This window comes from Musa acuminata, chromosome BXJ2-10, assembly GCF_036884655.1.
Source record: "Musa acuminata AAA Group cultivar baxijiao chromosome BXJ2-10, Cavendish_Baxijiao_AAA, whole genome shotgun sequence".
Classification (NCBI taxonomy): domain Eukaryota; kingdom Viridiplantae; phylum Streptophyta; class Magnoliopsida; order Zingiberales; family Musaceae; genus Musa; species Musa acuminata.
In genome coordinates this window covers 3598918-3606764 of record NC_088347.1, presented here as the reverse complement: position 1 = coordinate 3606764, position 7847 = coordinate 3598918, and positions in this window count along the sequence as shown.

Here is a 7847-nt window from a genome sequence, read left to right as displayed (position 1 = left end):
CTATAATAATTCACTCGACTCATCGACTACGGACGTACTAGGCCACTACGCCGTAGTCCCCAGACGATACAGGGGAATCCAATCTATTGGACCTGTCTATCCTCAGTTACCGTGTACCTATAGTCCCTCATCCATCTAATATCTCAGAGACCGTATATCGAGCATGGTGTTGTCAAACCCACACGGTTTCTACTCGAGTCTCGCTCTAATCAGATTCTCTCGGAGAACTCTTTCTCCCTCAACCCGAATGACCCTGGCCAGGGATTTGTCTGAGCAAGAACACATGGAATATTCCTCTCATGATGCCGAGAGTGGATGATCCTCTATCGACACTCAATAGCCCTCGTAAGGTCGACTACCACTCCCAATGACCAGCTGTACTAGATCTGGGACATCCAAACTTATAAGTCTGGTATCAAAGAGTGGAGCACTCATACACGACATCCTTGGTGTCTCAAGTCTAAGGACCATATACACCACTAGGACTACGGAATCGCTGTCTGACAATAAGGCATCATCAAACATCCAGCATTCCGTAAGCGGATCAATCAGTGAACTCATTCTCCAATGAGCACCTGTATTGTATCCCCAGTGTCCCTACACAAGCAGCTATGAGACCAGCTGCATCCATCATATGGACGGGTATACAGCACACCAGTCTGTCCGGTTATCACGATATCTCTCTCGAGTAACCTATGACCGGGATTATTTAGGATATGTGTTTAAAGGTGAATCGATCTCACTATCGTGATCTCATCACGATCCGATTCCCATTGCACAAATCCAAGGACATCACAATATATGTATGCATTTATGCAATAGTTATAAAGTGATATATGCCAAAATATAATAAGCAAAAAGATTCTGTATTAAGTCACACGTGCCATCACTCACGTGATTGGCTTGCTGGGCACCTATGACTAGCAGATCGTATATCCCTGAATTCCGATATATCTTTAGGAGTGGATGAAGGAGGTCAAGTGTCTGTAGCCCTCATAAAGTTGGCTGCCACTCCCAATTTTTAGGAAATCTTGGGGGCGACATCAGATGCATTGCGGAAGAGCAAGAAAACAAAATCCCCGATTCCCAAAGAAATATTCATTATCGTGCGAAGATTAGTGCGTAAAATCCGTGAAACTTAAAATTGTGTATAGAGTAGATTGTGTTACCTAGGGAGATCGTATATCCCTGTTTCCTTGCAGATATTTAGGAGAGGGTGAAGGAGGTCAAGCGTCCTCCTCTCTAGCGGTGATCCATACAGTAGGGCTACGACGACGCTCCTCAAAACTCCAAGCCTGCTCTAAGGTGGAGAGGGGGATGAGAATAGGAGAGGCAAGCAAAGGCTCTAGCCTATTAGGCTCTGAATCCCTCCTATTTATAGAGGTCCCCTCTCAAACCCTAATGGATCCTCGCCTAGTGGGTATTGGATCTGCATCCAATAACCCAAGCCTTTTAGATTAGTGGATCTCTATCCAATAATCTCTCATGGGCTCTTATTGGATCTCATCTATGGGATCCAATAATTTAGGGGCGTATTGGATATCCAATAAGACAAGGGTTCCGTCCGATATCTCATATCCGAACCTCTACTCATCTCAATGCCTACTATATGTGTGTGACCCTCTAGGCCCAATATCGAGCTGGCCGTAAGTCAAACCTGTCAGAACTCCTTCTAACTTAGTGAATTATTATCTCTATAATAATTCACTCGACTCATCGACTACGGATGTACTAGGCCACTACGCCGTAGTCCCCAAACAATGCAGGGGAATCCAATCCATTGGACCTGTCTATCCTCAGTTACCGTATACCTATAGTCCCTCATCCATCTAATATCCCAGAGATCGTATATCGAGCATGGTGCTGTCAGACCCATACGGTTTCTACTCGAGTCTCGCTCTAATCGGATTTTTCTAGAGAACTCTTTCTCTCTCAACCTGAATGACCCTGGCCAGGGATTTGTTTGAGCAAGAACACATGGGATATTCCTCTCATGATGCCGAGAGTGAATAATCCTCTATCGACACTCAATAGCCCTCATAAGGTCGACTACCACTCCCACTGACCAGTTGTACTAGATCTGGGACAGCTAAACCTATAAGTCTGGTATCAAAGAGTGGAGCACTCATATAGGACATCCTTGGTGTCTCAAGTCTAAGGATAAGATACACCACTAGGTCTACGGAATTGCTATATGACAATAAGGCATCATCAACCATCCAGCATTCCATAAGCGGATCAATCAGTGAACTCATTCTCCAATGAGCACCTGTATTGTATCCCTAGTGTCCCTACACGAGCAACTATGAGACCAACTGCATCCATCATAAGGATGGGTATATAGCACACCAGTCTGTCCGGTTATCACGATGTCCCTCTCGAGTAACTTATGACCGGAATTATTTAGGATATGTGTTTAAAGGTGAATCGATCTCATTATCGTGATCTCATCACCATCCGATTCCCATTACACAAATCCAAGGACATCACAATATATATATGCATATATGCAATAGTTATAAAGTGATATATGCCAAAATATAATAAGCTAAAAGATTATGTATCAAGTCACACGTGTCATTACTCACGTGATTGGCTTGTTGGGCACCTATGACTAGCACCAATGATCGACTGTACTAGATTTAGAACTTCCAAACATATAAGTTGTTAGGATCTAGTGCACTAAGAGGGGGGGGGGGCGTGAACTAGTGTAGTGGAAAACATTTGTCGGTTCAAAAATGACTTTCGTACAAAGAAATCTGTTTTCGATGAAAACCATTTCGGGAAGAACTTTAACTTAAGATTGAAACGAAAGTATAGTGGATGTAAAGTAACGGAGGCAATTTGCAGTTAGGATAATGAGCAGAATGTAAATGCAAACCGAGATTTAGAGTGGTTTGGTCAATCTTTACCTACATCCACTTTTGGCTTCCTCCTCTGATGAGGTCATCGACGTCCACTAGAGGCCTTCCTTCAATAGGCGAAGGCCAACCACCCTTTACAGCTTTTCTCCTTTTGATGGGCTTAAGAGATAATCTTTACATAATTTCACTCCTCTCTCGAATGATCAACACTTAGAAAGAAAGAGGGAGAAGAACTTCTAACATTTTACAACATTTTTAAGCTCTCAAATACTTAGAATAAAAGCAAGCTTTCGGTTGCCCTTTCATGCAGAAATGGTGGGGTTTATATAGGCCCCGATCAGTTTGAATTTGGAGTTTAAAAGTGTCATCTCCCGGATTTCCGGGGTCCTAGCGGTGCCACCGCTAGAGCTAGGCAGTACTACCGCCTGGCATCTGACACTAAACGATACTACCACTCAGTTTGGGTGGTACTACTGCCTGACATCGCTCGAAGACAAAGCTCAAGCGGTACCACCGCTTGAGAGGTACGGTGCCACCACTGGCAGCAATAACTACTAGTGGTACCACCACCTAACAGGGGCGGTACTACTGCCCAAAATTCCTGGGAGACCAAGTCTCTTGGGCGGTGCCACCATCGGCCCTAGCGGTGGCATCGTCGGGTAGGAATTCTAGGTCGAATGGACTGATCTATTCGACCCAATTTGGGTTTGCAAAGGGCCCAGTTGGCCCCAAATTAAGTTAATTGGATCACCTTCCAATCCTAACTTAATCTATATGCTAACTATAACAATTAAGACATCAATACTGCAGATCGTGTTCCGGTGCGTCAATCGCTTCTTCCTGCGAGCTTCCGACAAACTTCCGGTGAACATCCGACAAACCCTCGGCGATGCTCTGGTGGACTCCCGGCAAACTCCTGGACTTGTGATAATCCTCTTGATGAGTTCCGATGAGCTTCTTTGGTAAGCTCTTGGACTTCTCGGATTATTCCCGCAGAACCTCCGACGACCCTCCGGACTTCCGATGAACTCTCAAACCCTCATCGTGATCTTGGTCTTGACTCCAGCTCAACACCTGCTACATGTCTTATTGCTATCATAGTTAATCCTGCACACTTATCTCAACATTTAGATTAGATAAACAAATAATAATTGACTTCATCATCAAAATCTGAGATTCAACAATCTCCCCTTTTTTGATGATGACAATCAAATGATGACGAAGTTAACCTTAACTCCCCCTATTTATATGTCATACTTGAGATAAGTCATTCTTGAATTCAAGGCCTTTGAATTCAAGAGATATATTGATAAGTTAAGTTTATTTAAACTTATTAATACTCCAATCGTGATTCCTATCATAATGTATCTCTCTGAAAATGATGTCAAGGCTTGACATCCATTTTCATGTCTTATATTTCAAATGTGAAAGATAGCGATCGTAGCAATTCATCACATGACAAGATATCAATTTGTAATATTACAATGTAAGCTCTAGATATCTTAACATGATGCAAATATGTCAATCATAACAATTCATCATATGGCAAGATATTGACATTGTAAAATTGTAATGTAAGCTCTAGATATCTTAACATGATGCAAATATGGCAATCATAACAATTCATCATATGGCAAGATATTGACATTGTAAAATTGTAATGTAAGCTCTAGATATCTTATCATTAATGCAAATATGGCAATCATAGCAATTCATTCTATCATCAATTTACCACATATTTCTCCCCCTTTGTCATCAACAAAAAGGAGAACGATTCAAGCGTATTGCAAGCATAGTAATAAGTATGGTAAAGATTCATACTATTTTTGAACCATGAGATACCATTCATACTAATTATTTTTCAAGCAATCATGACATGGTATCATTCAAAAGTCCATTAAGGAGATAGCTTTCATTACTTCTTCCTTATTTGTCATTAACATTTTGCATGAAGGGGGAAAGCCATTGTGAACTAACTTTGAATGAAGTTATAAATGATAAGAGATTAAATCATGCTTTATTTTTACAAGAATCAAGATATACATGTGAAATTAAATTCTTGCAAGTGTTCATTTAAAAAAAATCTTCCTTCGTTAAGAAGGAATCCATTTCTCGATTAAAAATCATTTTTTCACAAGGTAAATCCATGAGAGATACATTTGTTAATCAATTTCATATGTCAAAAATAATGGAGCATTGATATAAAATAAACTTGATATGACATAGGCTCATAAAACTCCATTCAAGAAATATATTTAGTCCGGAAGATAAATACAAAATCATGCATTGTTAGGATCAAGAAAGTCCGAAAATGAAGTTTAACAAATTCATGCATTCGGAGAAAGTTTTGTCATAGCTTTTCAAACACAATCATGAAGGTAAAACATGTTTTATCATCATGGAAATCAAGACACATAATTTTCAACATGTTATTTAAGCATATAGTCATGTAAAATTCATACCATAAGATTTTCAGCATTAAGTGATTGATCATAGAATCAAGAAAGTCCAAAAACCCAATTTAATAAGTTTATGCATTCAGACAAATCAACATTCCTGATTATCTTCTAATGAAATCAAATTGTTCTTCACTTAAAGGGGTTTGTAAAAATATCAGCTTGTTGATGTTTAGTATTAATGAACTCTATAATTATATATTAGTGATATGATCTCGTATAAAGTGATATCTAATATCAATATGCTTTGTTCTTGAGTGTTGAATGAGATTCTTTGTTAAGCATATTGCACTTGTGTTATCACATTTAATGGAAATATTTTTAAGATGAACTTTATAATCTTCTAAGGTGTTTTTCATCCACACAACTTATGCACAGCATGCACTAGCTGCAATATACTCAGCTTCGGTTGTTGATAGTGCAACCGAGTTTTGTTTCTTAGATGACCAGGAAACAAGGGCATGTCCTAAAAATTGACATGTTCTTGATGTACTTTTTCTATCTAGTCTACACCCAACAAAATCTGTATCAGTATAAACAATTAACTCAAAATTCTCGGATTTTGGATACCATAATCCTAGATTTGTGGTACCTTTAGGATATCTAAGTATTTTTTTAACAGCTTTGAGATGAGATATCTTAGGATTCGATTGAAACCTAGCACAAAGTCCTACACTGAACATAATATCCAGTCTAGTTGCAATAAGGTAAAGTAAACTTCCTATCATACCCCTATAAGTTTTTTTATCAAAGCTTTCTCCACTTTCATCTATTTCTAACTTATGGAGGTGCTCATAGGAGTGTTGATAGTTTTTGAGCTATCCATATTAAATCTTTTTAGTAAATCTAAAGCATATTTAGTTTGACTAATAAAGATGTCATTGCTTAGTTGCTTAATTTGTAAGCCTAAAAAGAAGGTTAATTCTCCCATAAAATTCATTTCAAATTCAAGGCTCATAGTTTTAGCAAAAGATTCACAAAGAGATTCATTCGTAGAACCAAAGATAATACCATCAACATAAATCTGAACAATGAGAAAATTATTTTTAAAATTTTTGATAAACAATGTAGTATCGACCTTGCCTTTACAGAAATCATTTTCAATAAGAAAATAACTAAGTCTCTCATACCAAGCCCTTGGGGCTTGTTTTAAATCTTAGAGAGCTTTAGTTAATTTAAACACATGATTAGGGAGACTATTATTCTTAAATTCGGGAGATTGTTCAATATAAACTTCTTCAAAAATAAAGTCATTAAGAAAAGCGTTTTTAATATCCATTTGAAACAACTTAAAATTATTACTACTAGCATAGGCAAAGAGCATCCTTATGGCTTCTAATCGTGCCACAAGAGCAAAGGTTTCTTCGTAATCGATACCTTCTTCTTGGTTGAAACCTTTGGCCACTAATCTAGCTTTATTTTTAACCATGATACCATATTTATCTTGCTTATTTCTAAAGACTCATTTAGTACCAATAACTAAATGGTTATTTGGCCTAGGAACAAGTTTCCACACCTCATTTCTCTTAAATTGATTTAACTCATCTTGCATTATGATAATCCTTGAATCATCTTTCATTGCTTTGTTAATACATTTAGGTTCAATTTGGGAGAGAAAAGCAACGTTAGCACAAAAATTTTTAAGAGAAGAACATGTTTGAACCCCGTTAGATGTGTCTCTTATGATTAACTCCTTAGGATGAGCATATATATACTTCCAATCCTTGGGTAAGGATGTTTCGGAAGTGGATGCATCTAAGTTGCTAGTTGGAGAAGGGGTTTCATTTAAATTCAAAGTATCAAAATTAACATCATCATCAAAATTGTTTTTCTTCATTTTGGAAACCTCATTGAAAACAACATAAATGGATTCTTCTATAATTAAAGTTCTCTTATTGAAGATATGAAATTCTTTAGAAATCGAAGAATAACCAAGAAAAATTCCTTCATCAGATTTAATATCAAATTTTCCTAAGGCATCTTTTTCATTCAAGATAAAACACTTACACCCAAAAATTTTAAAATATGAAACATTGGGTTTTTTGTTGTTCCACAACTCATAAGGAGTTTTGGTGAGTAAGGGTCTTACTAGAACTCTATTCATAACATAGCATGCCGTGTTTATGGCTTCAGCCAAAAAATATTTGGGTAGGCTATGTTCATTCAACATGGTTCTTGCCATTTTTTATAAATTTCTATTCTTTCTTTCTACTACTTCATTTTGTTGAGAATTTCTTGGAGTAGAGAAGTTGTGGTTGTATTCATTAGATTGATAAAATTCTTGAAAATCACGGTTTTGAAATTCACCACCGTGATCACTTCGAATTATGAAATCATAAAACCCTTTTCGTTTTGAACAAGTTTACAAAACTTAGTGAAATATCTAAAGCATTAACTTTTGTGTTTCAAGAAATAAGTCCATGTGTATCTACTATAATCATCTATAATAACAAAAGTGTATTTGCTACCTCCTAGGCTTGATGTAGAGATTGGTCCGAATAAGTCCATATAGATCAATTGCAAAGGT